This window comes from Monodon monoceros, unplaced genomic scaffold (assembly GCF_005190385.1).
Source record: "Monodon monoceros isolate NGI ecotype Baffin Bay Population unplaced genomic scaffold, NGI_Narwhal_1 Super_Scaffold_16, whole genome shotgun sequence".
NCBI lineage: Eukaryota > Metazoa > Chordata > Mammalia > Artiodactyla > Monodontidae > Monodon > Monodon monoceros.
Genome location: NW_021703772.1, coordinates 106,253,684 through 106,277,897, shown reverse-complemented (window position 1 = coordinate 106,277,897; position 24,214 = coordinate 106,253,684).

Here is a 24,214-nt window from a genome sequence, read left to right as displayed (position 1 = left end):
GACTGGGACTCAAACCCCCACAGCTGGGACTCAAATCCAGCCAAAACTCACCATCTTCCAACCGAGATCACATACCTGGTTTTGGGACTTAATGAAGCTCAGGTTCTTGATGTCTCATCACAGAAAGAATTCAGTGAGAGACAAAGTGATAGGTAAGAAGTGGATTTATTTAGAGAGAAACACACTCTACAGACAGAGTGTGGGCCATCTCAGAAGGTAAGAAAGGCACCAGGGTATGGGGTTGTCAGTTTTTATAGGGCTGGGTAATTTCATAGGCTAATGAGTGGAAGGAGTATTCCAGCTATTTCCAGAAGGGGCAGGGATCCCCAGGAATTGGTCTACCAGCCACTTTTTGATCCTTATGATTGGCTTTGGAACTGTCATGGCACTGGTGGGTGTGTCATTTAGCTTGCTGATCTGTTACACTGAGCGTACACAGAGGCTCAAGGTCTAGTGGAAGTCAATTTGTCTGCCATCTTGGACCCATTTGGTTCTAATCCATTTATGTCATGTCCTTGAGCTATGTCATTCTTCCAAGGTTGTGCCCTGCCCCCTTGCCTCCTATTTCAGTTGTACTTTCCACCTTTATTTATTTACTTTTAACATTTTTCTTTTTCTGGAATTTCTGTTGGTTTTAGTGGACCTTCCTGAAGTTCATCCTCTATGATACTTGTCTTTTAGCTCATGTTTTTCATATTTCCTCATTTAGGCTTTTCTTTATTGAAGACTTCTTCATCTTTATATTCTATCCCTTCTACCTAAGTTTCTGTTATAATTTAAAACAAATTTCTAAAGCAATCTTGTTTTCTCAGAGTTTTTTTTTCACACATCTTGTTATTATTTTATGTATCATCTAACTAAAGGTAAACAGTTATAATTATGATCCAACCTTTTCTTTTTATCATAAGTATTCCTTTTTATTTCGGTATTTTTCTTCTATACTGGAGATTTTTCTCATATATATGATGATTCTTAATTTTCTTGATATATGTATAAATGATACATCAAAAACTTGATTTTAGCCTAGAGTGTTTCCTAGTCTGCATGCTTTAGTTGCATCTAAATAGTGCATTTAAATTATTGAAAAAAATCACTTTCTTCTGAGAATAAATAAATATCTCCATTCACACAGAAGAATACTATAATTTATTTTTTGATATAAATCTCTTCAATATTACCCCTATCTTAACATATCCTAATTTCTCTTTATTGCCCAAACTAGAAACTCTATTCAGGGTTCTGTTTAAACTTTCACTCATTTCTGCTGTTCTTCTCTCCAGGAGTATTCTAAAATGTAGCTGTCTCTGATATTTTATCAGTCAGGACCCTCCATTCACCTTCTAGTTTTCAGAAAGTCTTAGAAATCTCTTGTTTTCAGATGGCCCATGCCAGGAAGCAATCTACTCCCCTCTGTATGCTTTTATGGGTATAACATCTTTTGACCATTTATTATCATTGTATTTTATTAATAGGAAAAATAACAAGGCAGGTAAGTGAACTCACATTGCCATCTTGTTCTGGAAATCTTCACTCATATTTGAGAAATTATTCTGGCTGAGTGGAAATGTGCAGAAGAAGGGCAAACGTGGAGACAGGACGATCATTGAGGAAGTGGATGTGATCAGTTAGGAGTAAAATACAGTAGCTGTAGCAGGAGGGATGGACAGGAGGGAAATGGAGAGAAATTTGTGAGGGGTGACACAGCAGAACCTTATAACTCTCCCCCACACTTCCTATATGTCTATGTAAAATGAAGTCATTGTTCTGAGGTTATGGTGTTTTTCCTGAGCCTGTCTTACTTGTCCTGAATTATTCTCACTGCATATATATTTTCCCTACTCTTCAATCTCATGGTACCATCACCCATTTTGGTCTATTCCTGAGCGTTTGAACTTTGTCTCCCCTTCTAGGGCTGGGACTTGGTCTTGCACATTTGTTGGACTCCTTAAAGTAGCTTATCTTCCTAACAGAGGCTTGGATTTTGGATTCCTTCCCAAAATCTAAACCTACACCTTCATTATCGAGAGTGATGAATTCTAACACAGAACAGTCTGCTATTAATTACTGGTACCTTCCCATTTTTTTACTGACAGGGCACCTGGAACGTCAAAGGCCTTAGGAACATGCATTTTGAATCCAAATCCCTAATGAGGTCTGTGTTCTCCTGTGGGGATTGTGTTCACTTTCTTTCTCTTACATAATCACACCCTGCCTGTCACTTTATTCTGCCATGTGTTCTACATCCTTGTCCCTTTTCTCCATTTCACCTAATGTCTTGTTTTTAGTTTTCATCTGTCCTCATGGATCTAAGTTTGTCTCCCTTTCTTTGACTCTCCCCCAGCAACAACCTCTATTACGGCGTTCAATCTTTTTAATTCCGATTACAAGCACATGCTCTGGTGGTGGCTATCAGCACATTAACCTCTCAGGAGCCTCATTGCATCCTTGGGGAGATGAAGGGCAAGATGGAGGGCAGAAGAAAGGCTGATGACTGAGAACTCAACCAATAAATCAACTTAGGCTTTTTCCACTGTTTTTTTTTTTCTTCAGTACTCTTAAAATGATCTTAACTTGTCTCCCTGGCTCCAGTCACATCCCTGCTCATCCATACCCCAAACCGATGCCAGAATCATTTTTGAAAAGCAGCCAACCCATTATGTTTGCTTGCTCCCGTATCACAAGCATCAGAAACTGTAGCCTCTGATTAATAGATAGTTTTACATGAAGAGATGAAGAAAAGTGCTTTTCCGAGATTTCAAGGGGACTGAAGAAAGAAGACCAGATTAGCAAGACTTTCCTGTAAGGGAGCAGAAGGGATTGGAGGTAGGCTGGACTGAATTTCCAAGAAGATGAAGGAGGACATAAAGGTAGTCAGGTAACATGGGGGACTACTGTGTAGGATAGCGTGCCCCTCCTCATGGTCTTTAATAAAGTTAGTAAACAGCAAGTTCTGGGTGGAATTTGATGTGCTCCAGTAAACAGAGAAAGAGGAGATCTTTGTGTCTTATCTGATATGATTCAGAAGAAAGAAGGTTACTTAAATACAGGAGCAGAAATTTAGAAGTCACAAGGATATAAGGTTCAAGTGTAAAATGGGCAGAGAGGCTGTGAGTTTATATAAGAATTAGAACAGAGGGTTAGGATAATTTATATCCCATATTACTAAGGAGCAGGAGAACACAATCACTCATGTACTTCCCCACCCAAACTCTGAATAATTCAGGGTTTCTATCCGTAGCATCTCTGTACTGGGAGAGAAAAATGGGTGTTGAAGTCTGACAGAGCTGGCCTCAAAAGCAGTTCCCTTTATGAACTGTGTTACTTTGAGCAAATCATTTCACCACTCTGTGCCCCAGGGTGGCTGTGGGACTGACTTAAGATAAATTTAAAAGCCTTGATAACACAGCCTGATCTGTGTTATTTTGTTTTACCAGCTTTGCCTAACTTGTGTCTTTCTAATGATCAAGAACATTTCTCAAGGAGCAAATTTCCATGATAAGCAATTATATTCACCAAATCCTTATGTCATTCCAAAATCTGTATCCCCACAACTTTCACTCACTAGTTCTGTAGAATCTTCTGGAACAGAGAAAGGAGATAGAATCATCAAAAGTCAGATCTTTGAACTAAGTTGCAAAATATGTGGTCAAGAGGAGACATTAAACTTGAATCTCCCATGGATTTCTATTCTCCTGGAGACCATTTCCCTGATGAAAATTCATCCTAGGTAGGTAGAAATCTTTTTCTTTGACATCCTTTGAAAATGAGGCCAGCAGTAAGTATGTAGCTATATAAATATATCCTGTCTGACTGTTAGAGTGTTATTTTGATTGTCTTTCATAATAACAGACAGGCAGTGCCCACAATGAGCTATACAAACAATTGTAATATCCTCTTTGAAGTAAGTAAAATAGATCAACCTCATCTCCAGCAACCTTTTGGGAAACTGTCTAAGGCTTTCTCCAAACCCTGAAGGCAGCTGGGTCAACATGAGTTTTAATCCAGGAAGCAATCTACTCCCCTCTGTATGCATAGGGGGCAGCCCTCTTCCCTTTGTTAATTCTCCCTATTAGCCTACCATATCTGACAGTTGGCTGTCTCAAGATGGATGTGTTTTAACAAGTGCCTTAAGCCTTGGGCCTTCAAGGTCACTCAGTAATTTTAAGGGAAAACATGCATTTCAGAAGTAATTTTACACTTGTCATGCTTAATAATCTCTAAGAGTGTACAATCACATTTGTTCTTACTTTCATTTCAACAGACAAACTATGGGGAATACTAAGTAGTTAGACTTACCATTATTATTGCAATCCATCTGATTCTTTTCCTTGTAAATGAATCTTTAATTAGTTAAGTTGCCACCACTGCGTTCATGTTTACACAGTGCAGCTTTTTAATGAAAAGTTATTGAAATTTAAAATAAACAATAATCCCTGGCTTTCTGTTGCTTCTCTGTAAGGTAGTAGAGGTGTACCTTACTTGCTGCAGAGTTTGCTTTTGGGTTTGATGATCAACAAGAGTTAAGCATTTAACTTTCTATCAAACTGGTGAATACCAAGGAACGCATGCCAATGTGTTATCATGAAGTCCTTGGGTTTAGAAATGGCAAATTTGAGGTGCTTTCCTGATTTGTCCTTCTGGGTGTCAAATCTTTGTCATCTCTATGCATACAATGCCTATAAATAAGCAGAAATTAAATGAGTGGGCATTCGGCCTTTAAAGTAATGCATGTAAGCGTGGTCCTCCACGGAAGCAGAATTCCAGGGTGAAGCATCAACTCACTCATTCCAGGCAAAAGGAATCTTTCGTTTTTCCTTAATTAACAAGAAAGATGGAATGAACCAAAAAGAAAAATGATAGATGAATCTGTTTGTTTCTCTAAGAGGAGAGACCAATTAGACATTTGGAGTTCATGAGAGTGGAGGGTAGGAGAGGGCAGGTTACACAGCAGAAACAGCACAGATCTTGGGAGATTTGTACATCAGCCTTCAACAAATGTCAATGTATTTCTTTCTCTCTTAGGAGGGGATGAAGATGGTAATGATGATGGTGATAGTAAAATAATAATAACTACCGTAATAGAAGCTTAGAGAAAATAATTAATTTCCTAAGGTAAAATCTAGTTAGAAGATGATCTTGGAATTAAAATCTAGGCGCTCTTGACTTCATAAATGAGTCCTTCATCAGAGCCTGATCTCCAGGCTAGAATATAGAGTTATGGTCTCAAAGATTTCCAATCAAGGAGGGCTGTTGCAACATAGTACTTTTCAAATCAATCTTTTCAAAAACAAATATGTATTTGTCAGTTACTAAACTCAGCAAAGTAAAAGATATATAAAAATGGTCTTTGCTCTAGAATATCAGAAGTTAATGGAAAGATATAGACATGCACAAACAGATGATAATAATGAAATATTAACTTGTACTTACCTTTAAAATTGTAAATATCCTTTTTGTTAGTTCATGAGGAATTTTCACATTTGGAAGAATAGGTTAGCATGAGATTTGTGGGTATATTCAATACTCCTAAAGGGTTATCATTTATATTTTTCCCAGTATCTTTGCTTATGTCTAGGCTTTCTCTAGTTGATTTGAATAAGATTAACCATATACAAACTTTTTTCTATTTCTTTTATTTATTTATACTTTTGGGGGGAAATTTTAGGTTAATAGAAAAATTGAGAAGAAAGCTTGAAGATTTCCCATATATCCCTGTCCCCACATATGCATAGCTTCCTGCATTATCAATATCCCTAATCAGATTGGTACGTTTGTTATAACTGATGAACTTCCATTGATGCAACATAATCACCCAAAGTCCATATTTTATACTAGAGTCCACTCTTGGTGTTGTACATTCTATAGGTTTGGACAAATGTATAATGGCATGTATTCATCATTATGGTATCAAAGTATTTCCATTGCCCTGAAACTCCTCTGTGCTACATGTATTTAACCACCTCCCCAAACTCTGGCAATCACCAATCTTGTTATTGTCTCCATAGTGTTACCTTTTCCAGAATATCATATCATTGAAATCATTCAGTATGAAGCCTATTCAGATTAGCTTCTTTAGCTTAGTAATATGCATTTAAGTTTCCTCCATGGCTTTTCATGTCTTAATAACTCATTTTTTCTTAGCACTGAATAATATTCCATTGTCTGGATGTACTACAGTTTATCCTTTCACATACAGAAGGACATCCTGGTTTCTTCAAAATGTTGGCAATTATCAATAAAGCTGCTGTAAACATCCATGTGAGGGATTTGTATGAACATAGTTTTCAACACCTTTAGGTAGATACCAAGAAGGGTGATTGATGGGTCATACGGTAAAAGTATGCTTATCATGTTAGAAACCACCAAAGTGGCTGTACAGTTTTGCATTCCCAACAGCAATGAATGAGAATTCCTGTTGCTCCACATCCCCACCAGCATTTGCTGCTGTCAGTATCTGGATTTATGTGTAGTGGTATCTCACTGTAATTTAAATTTTTATTCCCCTGATGACTTATAATGTGGAGCATCTTTTTATATACTTAGTTGTCATCAATATATCTTTGAGGAGATGTCTGTCAGGTCAGGTCTTTGGCATATTTTTCAATTAATTATTTTTTTAATTATTATTGAGTTTTAAGTGTGCTTTGTATATTTTAGATAACAGTTCTTTATCAGATATGTCTTTTGCAAATATTTTTTTCCCTGTCTGTGGTTCGTCTTGCCATTCCTTGACATTGCCTTTCACAGAGAAGAGGTTTTTTATTTTAAAGAAGTCAAATTGCTCGGTTCTTTCTTTCATGGATTATGCCTTTGGTGTTGTATCTAAAAAATCATTGTTAGTGTGACCAAGATAGCAGAGTAGGAAGACCCTGAGCTCACCTCTTCCCACAGGCTCACCAAAGTTATAATTGTTTACAGAGCAACTATTGACAAAAACAACCTGAAGACTAGCAGAAAATATTTTCCACAACTAAAGATATAAAGAAAGAACCACAACAAGAAGGGAAGGAGAGGGAGAGGTGGAGATGCAATATAGTCAAGACCCACACCCCCAGAGAAGTAACTCACAGAAAGGGAGGGTAATCACAATTTCAGATGTTTTCCCCAAGGAGAAAATTGTCCAAGTTCCACATCAGGCTCCCAGCCTGGGGGTCCTGCACCAGGAAGACAAGCTCCCGGAACATCTGGCTTTGAAGGCCCGTGAGGTTTGGTACAGGAGAGCCGGAGGGATGTAGGAAACAGTGATTCTGCTTATAAAGGGTGCATATAAAGTCTCATATGCTCCAATACCCAGCACAGAGGCAGTTATTTGAAAAGGAAACTGTGTCAGCCCCACTTGCTTGTCAGCCTCCACAGAGAGAGGAGGCAACTGGGACTCCCCTTGGGGAGATAGACACTGATAGCCACTATTTTGGGAAATCTTAGGATAGTGGGGTGGCAACTGCCATGTTGGAGTCCTTCCTCTAGACTATTCGCACTGGGAGCTTACCTGATCACCAGCTGGTTGGCACTAGTTCCAGGACCTCCGAGGTTGGGTAGCCAGCTGTGGGAACCCAGTCCTGCATACCAGCAGGTTTGCACCAACCTTGCCCATCTCCCTTGGCCCTCCCCCACCCCAGCCAGCAGCCACCTATCCAGGAACCTAACCCCAAGACCAGCCCCAGGACCGCACAAGGCCCCACAGTCAGCCACTGTGGGACCCAGACCTACCCACCAAGTGAGTCAGCACCCATTGTACAAGGCAGGGCTGGGGGGGCATCCCTACCTACTATCACACCCATGGTAGTCAGTCCCACCACAACAGAAGGGCCCACACAGCCCACACAGGGGACACCCTTAGAACATATATCTCTGGGGACCAAAAGAGAGTGTGCTGATGGGTCTCATAGGATTTCTCCTACATAAGGCTCTTTCCAAGACTGGGAAACAAAACTGACATATGTAATACATAGAATTAAAATAGAGGGTTAGGCAAAATGAGACAACAGAGGAATATATTCCAAACAAAGGAACAAGATAAAACACCAGAAGAACTAAGTGAAACGGAGATAAGCAATCTACTCATTAAAGAATTCAAGGTAATCCTCTCACAATATTTTGGGATTGCCCATGGCCCATGACTGGGTCCTCCATGGAATTTTGTTGTGTTTTACTTTTTTAATTTTCAATTTTATATTGGACTATAGTTGATTTACAATGTTATGTTAGTTTCAGGTGTACAGAAAAGTGATTCAGTTATACATGTACATATATCTATTCTTTTTCAAATTTTTTTCCCATTTAGGTTATTACAGAATATTGAGCAGAGTTCCCTGTGTTATACAGTAGATCCTTGTTAGTTATCTATTCTAAATATAACAGTGTGTATATGTCAATCCCAAACTCCCAATTTTTCCCTCCCCCCAACCTTTCCCCTTTAGTAACCATAAGTTTGTTTTCTATGTCTGTGAGACCGTTTCTGTTTTGTAAATAAGTTCATTTGCATCATTTGTTTTTAGATTCTGCATATAAGTGATTTCATATGAGATTTATCTTTGCCTTACTTCACTTAGTATCATAATCTCCAGGTCCATCCATGTTGCTACAAATGTCATTATTTCATCCTTTTTAATGGCCGAGTAGGATTCCATTGTATATATGTGCCACATCTTCTTTATCCATTCATCTGTCAATGGACAATTAGGTTGCTCCCATGTCTTAGCTATTGTAAATAGCACTGCAATAAACATTGGTGCATTTACCCTTTCGAACCATGGTTTTCTCCAGAGTTGTACACACTAAAACTCCAGTAATTCATCAGTTATAGTTTAGGTTTTCTTACTCTGGCACTGTTCCTACAGAGGTTTCTGCTGGTGAATCTCTGTTCTGGTAAGACACACCTGGCTGTGTTTGCCTGTCTTTCTCTCCAGTCTTGGGGACAATGGTTTCCTTTGTGTTCTCACCTCTCTTATGGGTCCCAGAGAAGTTGTTGTTTTTTAACTTTGTTTAACTTTTCACTTGTTAGGACAGAGTGGTGACTTTGAGGATCTTTACATGTGGAACTAGAAATTGGTAGTCCCTTAATATAAACTTCGAGAAGATCATAAATAAATTATTGATAAGTAAGGACATAACTACCGTAAACATAGTGGGTAAATATACAGCTTGAGCTCCTACTTTACGTGATTTAAAAATTTAAAAGTAGATATCTGTAGTCATTCATTCATCCAGAAATATCAGTAGAATGCAGACTCTGGGCCAGGCAGTGTCCCAGCATGAGAGGTTGAGTGTTGCCAGCCCAATGTTGGAAGGCTGGAGTGGGGTTTCCATAAGGCATGTGCTACGTAGACCAGAGAAGGGCATGTGCTGATTCACATGTATTGCTAGCCAGGTGGGGCCTGGTTGTTGGCACAATAGCTAGTTCTATGAATTCCAGTAAGTGTTCACACAAAAGACAAGTTGTTTATTATTTATTTATTATCAAAGTATAGTTGATTTGCAATGTTGTGTTAGTTTCTTGTGTATAGTAAAGTGATTCCTTTATATATATATATATATGTATATATATGTATTATTTTTCATATTCTTTTCCATTATGGTTTATCACAGTATACTGCATATAGTTCCCTGTGCTATACAGTAGGACCTTGTTGTTTACCCATTCTATGTATACTAGTTTGAATCTGTTAATCCCAACCTCTCCCTCTAACCCCCACCCAACCCCACAACCACAAGTCTCTTGTCTATGTCTGTGAGTCTGTTTCTGTTTCATAGAAGTTCATGTGTCATATTTTATATTCCACATGTAAGTGATATCATACAATATTTATTTTTCTCTGTCTGGCTTACTTCACATGCTTCACATAGTATGATAATCTCTAGGTCCCTCCATGTTGCTGCAAATGGCATCATTTCAATCTTTTTTATGGTTGAGTAATATTCCATTATATATATATATACATATATATATATATATATACACACACACACACATACACATATGTCACATCTTCTTTATCCATTTATCTGTTGATGGATATTTGTTTTCATGTCTTTGCTATTGTAGGTAGTGCTGATATGAATATTGGGGTGCATGTATCTTTTTGAATTAGAGTTTTGTCTGGATATATGCCCAGCAGTGGGATTGCAGGATCATATGGCAACTCTATTTTTAGTTTTTTGAGGAAACTTCATACTGTTTTCCATAGTGGCTGCACTAATTTACATTTCCACCAACAATGTAGGAGGGTTCCCTTTTCTCCACACCCTCTTCAGCATTTGTTATTTGTAGACATTTTAATGATGGCCATTCTGATGGTTGTGGGGTGATACCTCATTTGATTTGCATTACTCTAAATTAGGGTTGTTAAGCATCTTTTCATGTGACTATTGGCCATCTGTATGCAAAAGACAAGTTTTCTAATGTAAATTGCACATGATGTAACTTGATTTATTTTTATCTCAAATGAATAGACATGTAAGGTGGCAAAAGTCTTTCCAGCCTTGATATACATTTGGAAATTTCTAATAATACACATATAGAAAGTAAACAGATTGACAGGAGTACCACTCTTCCCATGAATAAGAAATATACTAGGCTCCAGTTGAATGCTAGACGTTTCAATGGGAATAATGTAGCAAGGAGAAAACAAAGTAACATAAGTCTGTTTAGGAGAATGTAGCAGACAAAAAGTAGCTTAAAAGAGATCTGTGTGTGTGTGTGTGTGTGTGTGTGTGTGTATGTGTGCATTTCAGAAACTAACTCAGCAAATAGCTGTCCCAGAAGGTATGTTCCCTATTCAATATTGGATAATAATTAATACTTTTAAAATAGGATTAATGGCTAAAATTTATAACAATGTTCTCTGTATCTATAAGAAAAAAACTAGAAAACAGTTTTTTTAAATAAAACATTTGAATAAGCAGTCCTAAAAAAGGAAAAATTCAAATGAGTAATAAGAATATGAGCAGTTTTCCTATGTATTTTTCTTTTCTTTTTTAATTCACTAAGAATAAGAGTACAATAAAAGCTAGTATAATAATATGCCACTTTACTGAAGTCATATTGGTGATAATTAGGAAAATCAGTGATCCCAGGGTCTGTAAGGGTAGCGGGAACTAAGAACCTTTGTGCAATGCTGGCGTGAGGGAAATATGGTACAATCAATAAAATGCATTTTGTTAATTATTGCATAACCTAAGACCCAACAATTCCATTTCTGAAATAAATCCCAATTGTGCATAGGAATTCTACAAAGACACGTGCACAAAGATAATTATCAAAGCATTGTTTTTTTTGTGAAGTGTTGAAGGTCACCTAGAAACTGGATAATTAATATAGAGTAGATATAAAAAATATTGTGGAATATTATATAGCATCTACAAGCATTAATATAAATGTATGTGGTGTGACGTGTACTTCTTAAATACATGACGGATGAAAATATGAGAATCAGGTGTCCTACAGTCAATATTAATCAGGTAAAGTAAAACTAAATACACAAAGCAACACTAATAATTAGTTTCCACAATATGTATTTTATATACCATGGAGATATACATGTGTATATGTGTATATATAATATCCACAGACATACATTAAATAGGTTAAGTGCCTACAAGGTGGAAGAGGAACAAGGATGGAGACCAGGGTGAAATAGAGAAACTTCAATAAAGTTGCATGACATAAACATATGATGATTGTGTATCACGAGCAGGAAATATGATGAGGTCAACCTTCATCTGAGAGAATGAGAGAAAAGAAGCGGGCATTGAACTCAAAAATATTGCAAGGAGACACACCACGATTACCATTTGGGGTTCATTCCATTTCTTATAAAATGTATGGGGAAGTAAGGAACTTCATTATTACTGCAAATAGTTTCCACAGCCACTCAGCCAGGGGTAATTGAAGCAGAGTCCACAGCACCCTGAAGTTCTGGTCTACAAGTTATTGCTCCAGCCGCACAGTAATTGGGCTCCTTAGCTCCTGCTTTCATGCTGAGCTATTGTACTAAGCCAGTTACTCTTTGTTTCTGCTGTGCCTGTTGTTGCCAACTCTCTGTTTGAGTGCCTCAAATTTGAACTCCTGAGAGTAAACCTGACTGGTGTGACCCATCACCCTCCACTGTCTGTGTGTGCTGAGCATTTTTCCCATGGCAAACAAGCCCCCAGACTGCTGGGCGCCACAGGTGGTGACTGTTCAGGTAGCTCCTGCTTCTTGGTCCAATTTTTATGACCAGCATCATCTCTCTGGCTATCTTATGCCTTGAACTCATTGGGTACATCCAAAGATCCATCAGCACTTCATCGTTGTAATGTGACTGCACTTGTGTGAAACCTTATCATTGCTCATAATCTGTGGTCAATGTGGAAAGATGGTGCTATTGGCAGAGTCAAAAATCATATCTAGCACTTGAACATAAGATCTGTATGGCAGTGCCACTGTGCAAGTTAAACTCAATTTTGCAACCGTGAAAGGTGATTATGCTGGTAAGTCAGGGTGCAAAGCTTAAGAGTAAAAGAGTTTTGACAAATCCCTACTTGGGTTTCCTTGTGAACTGGTGAGACATCACTCTGGGTAGAGATATGAGCACCACCAACAGCCTTCTCTCACATGAAAAACTGTGTAGTCTCAAGAAATTGTGCTCACTTAACATCTTTCAGCCTGCCATAAGTTGGTGTGCTTTGCCAAGAACCTACTCTTTTCAGTATTGCAAGAAGCAGTAACTTATACTAAATATTTATGTCAGAGTGCTAATTTTAGTCAAAGCTCCCATCTAGTCCTCAGGGGGCTACCCGGGCACATGGCACATACAGAAATCTTAACTCAGAAGAGGGCTCTATGCATGGCAGGCACTCAGACTGGCAGAGATCTCCTCCAAAAAACAGCAATTCCTCTATATAAAAATACAAATGTGTGGAAATACATAAACATAAATGTGTTCTTCAGAATACCATTTGTAGGATACTTTACTTCCAGCTCAGATGAAGTAGCAGGGACCATATTTTCCCTCCCAACTGCCTCAACAGTAGTAAATATTGGGAAACCTATGAAACAATGGTTTTCAAGACATCAGAGATCAGACAATGACAGATAAGGGTCACTGAGAGATGGGAAACAAATATTATGAACCATACGACTGCCCCAGCTTAGTACATTTGAAGAGTCTACAGACTGTGACCCAGGAAGGGTAACCCAGCAGAGCTCAGAGGTTACACTGAGTTGAGGAGATGAAGCTAAGAGTCCAGGAGGTCTAGCGTCCAGGAGGGTAGAGTGCCAATGTGGAGAGAGATGCTCATAAAGGTAACCCTGAACAGTTGTGGAGGGTCCCTGTGGAGTACTCACCAGAGTGATTGGCTCACGTGTGTAATAAAACTTCAGAGGACTGGGAAAGAACCATCTGAGAGAATTAGAATAGAGCCCACTGGAAAATTGTATTATTCTTGGGATATAAGGCTACAGAAAGCAGAATGGGAAAATGGTGCCAGAAGTGAAGGAGCAAATTTAAGGTGGTGGTGACTTCCAATTTTCTACAGGACTGGCCCATGACAATAAGTGCCTCCTTACATTTTGCAATCTGGGGCCCCATTCTTAAGTAGGTATTTCCACCCAGGCAGGCACTTGCAGGATCCTGAACAGGAGTGCATGCTTATTCTGAACCCTGGATTCCTCACTTGCCTCACCCAAGTTCCAATCCTTCTCAGAAGATAGGAATAATTTGTTATAGACTAAACGCAGCCATGGTCCTTCCTAAAAAAAGAAAAAAAGAAAGAAATTTAAAGCAAGATCCAAAAAGATCAAACATTTTCCAAATAATTTAACTGTGCCCCAGAACAAAGCTCAAAAATATTTATAGAAATACAAAAATAGCTAGTTCTCAACCAAAAAGGGAAAAATTTACAACGTCTGGCAATCACATATGACCAGATGTGTAAAAAGCAGGAAAGTATAATCTGCATCAAGGAGTAAAACCAAACCAGAATTGACACAGATGTTAGAATACCAAACAAGGATATTAAAGCAATTACTATAATTGTTTTCCATACGTTCAACAGTTAAGTGGAGACATGGAAGATACAGAAAAACATCCAAAGCAGCAATATAAACTATAAAAATCAAGCACAGAGAGGAAAAAAAAAAAAGAATTAAAAAAAATGAAAAGAACATCAGTGAGCTCTGGAAAAATTCAAGTGGCTTAATATACATGTAATTCGACTTTAAGAAGGAGAAAATGGCAGAAAAATGTTTTAAGAAATAACAGCTGAAAAATTTTCAGATTTGATGAAAATCATAAACCCAACACTCAATAAGCTAGATAAACTACAATTTCAAGACATATGAGGAAAACCACACAAAGGCACATCATAATCAGACTGCTCAAAAAACATGAGCGCAAAATCTCAAAGAAGTCATGGGGGATAAAGAGCACATTACATACAGAGGAGATAGAGGTGAGATAACAGTGGGTTTCTAGTTAGAAAACACTCAGGTAGAAGATATTGGGGCAATATCTTTAAAGTACAAAAAAAGAGAGAGAGAGACAGAAAGGGAAGGAAGGAGGGAAGGAGGAATGAAGGAAGGAAGAAAGAGTTAGAGTTCTGTACAAGCAAAGTATCTTTCAAAAACTAAAGGTAATGGACTTTTTCAGACATACAAAAGCTTAAAGAATTCATTACCATTAGGGGCCCAAACTATAAGAAATGTTGAAAGAAGTCTTTTTTTTTTTTTTTTTTTTTGGCTGCGTTGGGTCTTTCGTTGCTGCGCGTGGGCTTTCTCTAGTTGCAGCGAGCAGGGGCTACCCTTTGATGCGGTGTGTGGGCTTCTCATTGTGGTGGCTTCTCTTGTTACGGAGCACGGGCTCTAGGCACGCGGGCTCCACAGTTGTGGCTCGCGAGCTCTAGAGCAAAGGCTCAGTAGCTGTGGCTCACAGGCTTTGCTGCTCCACAGCATGTGGAATTTTCCCAGACCAGGGCTTGAACCGATGTCTGCTGCATTGTCCGTCTGCAGGCATACTCTTAACCACTGCACCACCAGGGAAGTCCTGAAAGTAGTCTTTTTATGGCAAATAACACATGTAAAGATCTTCAACAGTGTTAGTCATCAGGGAAATGCAAATTAAAACCTCAGCAAGATACGGCTACATATCTATTAGAACGGCTGAAAATATAAGTCTGACCACATCAAATGTTGTCAAGCATGTAGAATCTCTGGTACATTCATACGTTCCTCATGAGGTTATAAAATGGTACAACCACTTTGAAAAACAGTTTGACAGTTTCCAAAATGTTGAATATACACCAACACTATAATCCAGCCATTCCACTCTTCAGTATTTACCCAAGAGAAAAGAAAAAATAAACATACATCCATACAGAGATTTACACACAGATGGTCATAGCACATTTATTTTTTTAACATGGTATGGAAGTGTGCTATTTCCAAACTGGAAATAACCCAAATGTACATCAACAAGAGAATGTATAAAGAAAATGTGGTATGTACATACAAAGGATACTATTTAGCAATAAAAATAAATGAACCAGTTTTACACTTAACCACATGGATGAATCTCAAAATAACCATACTGAGTGAAAGAAGACAGGCAATCCTGAATACATATTGTGTGATTCCATTTGTTTAAAACTCCAAAAATGAACTGTTATTCAGTGACAGAAAGTAGATCTGTGGTTGCCTGACTACAGGTGAGCTGAAAAGGGGATGAAAGCTTATACAGAGTCATGAATAAACTTTAAATGGGTACATTTATTATCCTGAGTGTTGTAACACTTTTACAGATGTGCACATATAGCAAAGCTTATCATCTTATAAATTTTAATGTGTGAAGTTGATTTTGTGTTAGTTATATCTCAATAAAGATATGAAAAATACCATTTATAATTGTGTGACTCCAGGAGCAATTTTTTAGATTTAATTTTAAAAATTTTATTTTTATTGAAGTATAGTTGATTTGCAATACCGTATTAGTTTCAGGTCTACAGCACAGTGATTCAGGTGTACAGCACAGTTCAGAATGATTACATTCTTTGTCAGATTCTTTTCCCTTATATGCTATTACCAAACAGTGAGTATAGTTCCCTGTGCTATACAGTAGGTCCTCGTTGGTTATCTGTTTTTCTAGGAACAATTATAATGTTAAGCAGTAGCAGATTGTTTACATGTGGCATGATATACTTCATGTACTGGACGTTATGCAATTATTAAGAACAATGTATTAGAATTAAAATTTTTGACCTCAAATATTGTTCATACTATTGTTCAGTTAAAAAGAAAATTGACTAATGCAATGTCATTTGATAACAGAATAACATGTCCATATGACTGTAATAAATTTAGAGATTAAGCACTCAAAATAGTTATTTTTGAGTGCAAGTATTATGAGTAATTTTTTATTTTTTCTTTGTAATACCCTGCATTTTCTCATTCTAGTCAAATAACTGTATGATAAAATATGTTCATAAAACATTATTGGTATGCAAAAATATTAGTTCAAAAGAGTTTCAATGACTCCTCTCAATAGGCAAGTGATCATTTTCCCATTTCACAGAGGTGAAAATTAAATCCCTTAGAGACAACTCACTTGCTTGATGCCACACTATCATTCTGTATCACTAAAGTGGACAGATTGACATAACTTGATCACTTGTATCCTGGTCTAATGCAGCAATCCCCAACCTTTTTGGCATTAGTGGACCGGTTTCGTGGAAGATAATTTTTCCACGGACAGTGGGCGGGGTGGTTCAGGCGAAAATGCGAGCTATAGGGAGTGATGGGGAGCAGCAGATGAAGCTTCACTAGCTCACCGGCTGCTCACCTGCTACGTGGCCCCGTTCCTAACAGTACTGGTTGGTGGCCTGGGGATTGGGAACCCCTGGTTTAATGCATCTTCCATGATAACAGAGAAGTCCTATGCAAACTAGATTTTTCTTTCATACTTTAACATTCTAATTCTTTAGATGGTCCTTAGAAATCCATCATGTATTTGAAAACTTCACAGAGAAAATCTATGGAATGGTTTGTTAGCCACTTCACTCTGGTCTAAATAACGCAAACTTCACTTTGGTAATGTGAACTAGCCTAAACATTTGCCTAAGAATATTGGTTCCTCTCATTCAATGTTCTTATTTTTTCCATTTGTACCAAGCAAGGAAACACAACCAGTGTGTATGCTGAGAGAGAAAGAGATGCTTACCCTTTTAAATGATGGTTTAGATCTCTTACTGCACACTCCAACCCTATTTTTTGAAAGGAACAATTAAATGGTGTTCACCTCTACATGACTTCCACGTAGTATTTTCAGAGCAGAACTGAGGCATCCAAAAACATTGAAATGACACTAAATGGTCATTATGTTCATCAATGCCAAGTATCAGTAGTATAGAATCACTTCATGACAGCCTACATTTACTAAGTGAAGGTATTTAATGACTATTATTTTATTGTTTTGCTGTATCAGAGCCAGGGATAACATTAACATACTGTTCATACTGTCTTTCACGTTATCCTGTCAATTTTCTACCTCATGTATGTTGCAAAACATAAAATAAAAATAAATACCAATGAGATCATTTTACAATTATTCATTAGGGAAGTTTAGAAAGTTTTAATATTTTCCTATATATCAGAAAATATCATCATACAAAAGTTTTAGAATACAGAGTCACATGACATTTAGAAATTATTTATACAGTTGTACTTACAAATGATTGAAATAAGGATGCTTGTTCAACTTCACACACAGCTCTTGGCAGAAGCAAGCCATAACTTAGGTCTTCTGAATTTCAATTCTCTACACAGTCTGTTAAAAGATACTGTCTAACTTTTCAGAAGAAACGTCCACAGAGTTATCAGTTTTTAAATTAAATGAAAGTTAACAGCTGACTCTTCACCCTGTGTTGACCATTTTGCTAAATAAACTAGTTTGTACTTGTTGAAAATTTCAGACTGTTAGATTTTCTTAACACAAAGCAAGCATGAGAAATAAATTAATATTTACATTAGAAGAATGGATAGAATTATACACAGAGATTATATGAGTAATATTAACAGCAGTAGTAAAAATGGCTCACTTTATTTTTCACAGTCAAGTTAAAAATGTATTAATAATTCATTGAGTTGGCAACCTTTTCCTCATTATGTCATGAAAGATCATGATTCATAGATTTCCTCAGTTATTTTTAGTTATTTTAAGACAGTAATATATTTTTGGATTGGTCTAAAGTCCAAAAAATAATCTCTGGAACATACTTTTGTAAGTAAACATTGATAGAAATTTTTTGGTTAAACATGGTGAATTGAATATATATATTAGAGAGAGAGAGAGAGAGAGAGAGAGGGACTTACAAATGTCAGCTGATTGTTTGATTGTTTTCTGGCTGTAAGGTCGGATCTTAACAAACGGCACCGCGAAACAGAGGAAAGCTTCAAGTGAGCATTATTAGGGAGCGCTCCCGGGCGAGGTTCACTGGTCCGAGAGGAAGGGGCCAGAGAAGTCGTGCCCAGTCCTAGGCGTGGGAGATTTTATTGAGGTGTAAGGAAAGGGTGGTTTGCGGGGGGGGGGGGTTGCTATACAGGGTAATTCCTTATTTGGTGAGGATACAGCAGGGCCAGGTGTTGGTTGGTCTGTTGTGGGGCGTAAGCCCATTTTCCCTTCCCATCAGCCCCACTGTTTTCTGGGCAGGAAGTTAGAGTCTCTTGTTGATTCCCAGAACAGGTGAGGTCGTTATGTCCCAATGCCTCTCCTTCCTCATACTGGTCGATGTTTTCTCTTACCCCCCGGGCCTCCTTTCCCCCCGGGCCAACGGACCTTACACTGGCTGTTTTGTAGTTCTCTTGTTCCATTTTTCTTCTCTTGATGCCTTCCTTACTTATTCATAATTGCTTCAAATGTAAATGGTTTAAATTTTACAGTCAAGAGACACAGAGCGGCTGAATAGATAAAAAACTAGAACCAGTTCCCTACAAGAGACTCACTTTGGCTTTAAATATCCATGGGCTCAGCTCAAGTGACTGGATGGAAAAAGTTATTCTATGCAAGTAGAAATCCACAGAAAGCAGGGAGAGCTATCAGATAAACTATATGTTAACTCGAAAGCTATAGCAAGAGACAAGAGAATTATATAATGATAAAGGGGTCAATTCATGAAGAGGATATAACAATCAAAAATATGTATTCACCTAACATCAGAGCACCTGCATATACTAAGGAAATACTAAAAGTTATGCAGGGAGAAATAGACAATACCACAATAATAGTAGGAGACTTTAATACTTTAAACAATGGATAAATCATCTAGACAAAAAATCAATAAGGAAACACTAGACTTAAACTGTACTTTAGCTCCAAAATAAATAACAGACATGTATAAAATATTCCTTCCAACAGCTGTAGAATACAGTTTCTTCTCAAGTGTACATGAAACATTCTTCAGGATAGATCATATGTTAGACCACAAAATAAGTCTTAGTAAATCTAAGGAGATTAAAATCATACCAAGTATATTTTTTCTGACTACAATGGTATGAAACTAGAAACAACAAGAGGAAAACTGGACAATTAATAAATATTTGGAAATTAAACAGCAAATTCCTGAACAATCAATGTGGCAATGAAGAAAGCAAAAACTACAAATTTTAGAAGCAGTTCTAAGGGAAAATTTATAGCAATAAATGTCTACATAAGAAACAAAGAAACATCTCAAATAACCTAACTTATAACTAAGGGAAATAGAAAGAGAAGAACTAAAGTAAGCCCAAAGTTAGAGAAGGAAAGAAATAACATATCAGGGCAGAAATAAATGAGATATTGACCAGAAAAACAGTAGAAAAAAACAATGAAATGAATAGCTGATTTTTAAAAAAGATAAATGAATTTGACACATCTTTAGTTAGACTAAGAAAATAAAGATCAAAGTCTCAAATATCAGAAATGAAAGAGGAGACATTGCAACTGATACAACAGAAATACAACTGTAATTCAATATGATTACATTTTACTTATTTGATTACATCAGCAAAGACCTTATTTCCAAATAAGGTCACATTCACAGGCATCACGGATTAGGACTTCAGCATATTTTTTCACCAAACACAGTTCAGTCCACTATACAAGTCATGACAGGTAAATAGCACAGTGATTTTTATCACATTTACAGTTTTAAAAGTAAAAGTTTTTTAATGGTAGTGTAACTTAACAAACCTAAAATACCTAGTTTGTCAATGAACCATTCACTGAATTTAGTTAGTAAACAAATCATATATCCAGCTAGATGAAAAAAAAGGAGAACTTTAATAAAACCAGAGTGGTCTCCCTTATGACCTACTCAAACATGTTCTATCCAATCCAAAGTTAACCACTATCCTGATTTCAATGATCACAGGGTAGTTTTGCCGATCTTGAATATTCTATAATGGAATCAAACAATAAGTATTCTTATTTCTGAGAACTTTCATTGAAAATTATGTTCATTAGATCATCCTTGTTTTTGCATGCAACAGACCTTCCAGGAGTGACTCCCCAAATGCTCCAAAACTGCCACAGGAGGGGAGCTACCACCATGAATGTGTCAACATACTGAGTCCAAGAACAGATTATAGGAGGTGTGATTCTGGAATTAAAAGGGCGAAGTCTGGAAACTGTGATCACCATACTGCAACACTTTTTCGGAAAAACCTTACAACTCCTTACTGATTAGCAAAACCTACTTTGCATCAAGAAACATAGCTACAAATGGAGCCTGGGGAATGCAAATTTTAACTTCCCATTCTCTGAAGCAGCAGAAGATCCCCAAGAAGGAGGGTTGAATGACAGTATAACGAGCAGCCCATAGCATCCACCGCAGCAGTGAACAGAAAAACATACATAAAGGAGCTGAAGATGGCAGTGGGTTCCAAGAAATAAGAGGCTTATTAGCCGTAAGGAAACGGAATGAAGAACATTTCAGACAAATAGGAAAGAAAATGCCTGGCAGGTTCTGGGAACTACTATAAACTACTAGAGTCTAGTTTGAGATTATAAGATTTACAAAAATGGCATTGTAATCAAGGAAGAGACATGCTCCATTTTGGTTCCATCTTGTTTTTATTTTAATGAGCTCTGCCCCTTTATGGTATTAAAATAATGTTTTCATGTGGCAAAACTCCAAACTGAGCAAAATATAAACAATGAAAACACAGAGTCATGTCCATCCCTCTCTTCTTCTAGTTCCATTTCTCAGAGTCAACTCCTGCATTAGAAACATTGAAGTGTGTTCGCACACATAACTATGTATCCCCAAAGAGAGTATATAAATACATTCTATTCTGCATCTGGATTTTATCCTAGAGATGATTCCTGATTAGCACGTGCAAATCTAATTCATTTCAAAAACCAGTGGCTTAGGGCTTCCCTGGTGGCGCAGTGGTTGAGAGTCCACCTGCTGATGCAGTGGACACGGGTTCATGCCCCGGTCCGGGAAGATCCCACATGCCGCGGAGGAGCTGGGCCCGTGAGCCACGGCCGCTGAGCCTGCGCGTCTGGAGCCTGTGCTCTGCAACGGGAGAGGCCGCAACAGTGAGAGGCCCACGTACCGAAAAAAACAAAAAACAAAACAAAAAAACAAAAAAAGTCAGTGACTTAGTATGTCATCTAAATAATGCATCTCAATATGTTTCATCAACCATCCATTCTGGTTATTTAAGTTGTTTTTGTATCTATACCTCTTCTACCTGTACTTCTTGTACTTGTATATATAGATATACATATATATCCGATATATGTATATATATATTTTTATATATATACATATATATGTTTTTTATATCTTATCTGATATATATACATATGTATATAACAACATACATATGTATATATGTATTTGTCTGAAAGATATATTCTAAAAAAGTAGAAATTTGACTGGGTCACATATGTTTATTATAAATTGTGATGTGTATTGCCAAGTCTTCCAGAGAGATTGTTCTAATTTTTCCTTACAACAACAGTGCCTCAGAGTGTCTATTTTTTTTTTTTTTAATTTTTACAGTTACATCCACAAAATAAACCTTCACAGTGTTTAATAAATTGCCTGGATTAATAAACATGTCAAGATTAATAAAAAGATAAAACATAAAATGTATTGTATTTTCATTTTCATTTCTTATAAGTGATGTTGGATCTGACCAGTTTGAATCTCAGAAAAATGTCTCTGGAAGAGCTGTATGGTGGAGGAAGTTTAGATTTGAGATTTATAGAGAAATCACACAATGGGGCAAATTAGAAATCATTTTCAATTAATAAAAAGATATATATAAATGTTCCGTAGATGGGAAGGGGATGGGATTTTTACCTAAAAAGAGTGTAGGAAGGGATAGACTATTAACCTATTGACGTCTCCTATTCAAAAATATGTATAGCTTAAAGATGTTGAGATATATATATATATATATATATTTTTTATTTTAAAATGATAATGACTTCACTTGAGATTTTGTTGGAAGCTGGCCTTAAATTCCACAAGAAAGTACTGGTAAGAATCCCGACCCCTTCTGCTAATCTGCAAACCTACATGTGTGCCTGGAGAATGAATAGTTTGTGACACAGGGGATGTTGCTAGAAAGCCATCCACTGAGTTTGAGAGATGTGGCAACGAAAATGTACATAGTGTCATTTTAGGAGGTGGCTCTTCAAGAGACAGTGGAGGGATTTCCCTAGTGGTGCAGTGGTTAAGAATCTGACTGCCAATGCAGGGGACACAGGTTCGATCACTTGTCCAGGAAGATCCCACATGCTGTGGAGCAACTAAGCCCGTGTACCACAACTACTGAGCCTGCGCTCTAGAGCCCACGTGCCACAACTACTCAGCCCACGTGCCACAACTACTGAAGCCTGTGTGCCTAGAGCCCGTGCTCTGCACAAGGGAAGCCACTGCAATGAGAAGCCCGTGAATCACAAGGAAGAGTAGCCCCCTCTCGCCCCAACTAGAGAAAGCCCACACATAGCAACGAAGACTCAATGCAGCTAAAAATAAACAAATAAATTTATTAAAAAAAAAAAAATAAGGGCTTCCCTGGTGGCTCAGTGGTTGAGAGTCCGCCTGCCGATGCAGGGGACACGGGTTCGTGCCCCGGTCTGGGAAGATCCCACATGCCGTGGAGCGGCTGGGCCCATGAGCCACGGCCGCTGAGCCTGCGCGTCTGGAGCCTGTGCTCTGCAACGGGAGAGGCCACAACAGTGAGAGGCCCACGTACCGAAAAAAAAAAAGAGACATGATTTAGAGAGAAAAAAAAAAAAGCTAAGCATCAAAATATAATAACAGTTGGTAGTTTGGATGGAAAAGCACACAGGATGACCCACTAAATAACCCCATTAATGCCCTTATCTGGAATGAGGCTGTTTTTAAACAAAACAGGCTTGTGGGAAGATGGTTTATTTTCCTTTGTCCAGCAAAGGCCAACATGTGCTTTAAGTCTCTGGAAATATGACATGTCCTCCAAAAACCTGATGGTACAAATTTGAGAATTTCCATACTAGAAGAGACTAGAGTTAATCTATGCTCATAGCTTCTTATTTGGATAGAAAATGACACAGGTGGTGAAATTACTAAAAATTCATACAGCAAATTATGAGAATAACTGGGAAAAGATAAGTATGTTTTAACTCCTAGGCAGTCCTCTTAGGTCATATTAATAATTATCATATTGTTGTGATATCAGAAATAGCACAGCATTGTAGAAATTTAAAGCATCTATAAAAACAGATGTTGTGGCTGCATTGGCTATGGTATTAATGGAAGATCTAATGGGAACTATACTTAAATTATTAGTTATAAAGACAATATAAATTCAGCTAGCTAAATGTTATATGACACAGTTTTGTAAATATAAAACCAAAGCTTCTAATCATTTTCCCTTTAAAGAGCAGAATAAATCTTCTGTAGCCTGAATTATAAAGGCATATTGGCCAGCAATTTTATTTATTTGTCATCTACTATTTTTCCCACTAACTATGCTATTTAATACCCTGTGGGACAGAGATGATGAAAGGAACGGTACTTCCTTACACACTCCCAAGTGTCATCCTGAGTGAGGCTATAATCACACACATACTTACCCGGAATGTGCAGCACAGAATGGATGCCCCATATTCTTAACTCTGCAATGCTTGTTGCTGATGTTTTAATTTTTAAGGCATTAGGAGGGTCATAATCATCCAAGTACCTAATAAGAAAATAATTAGAA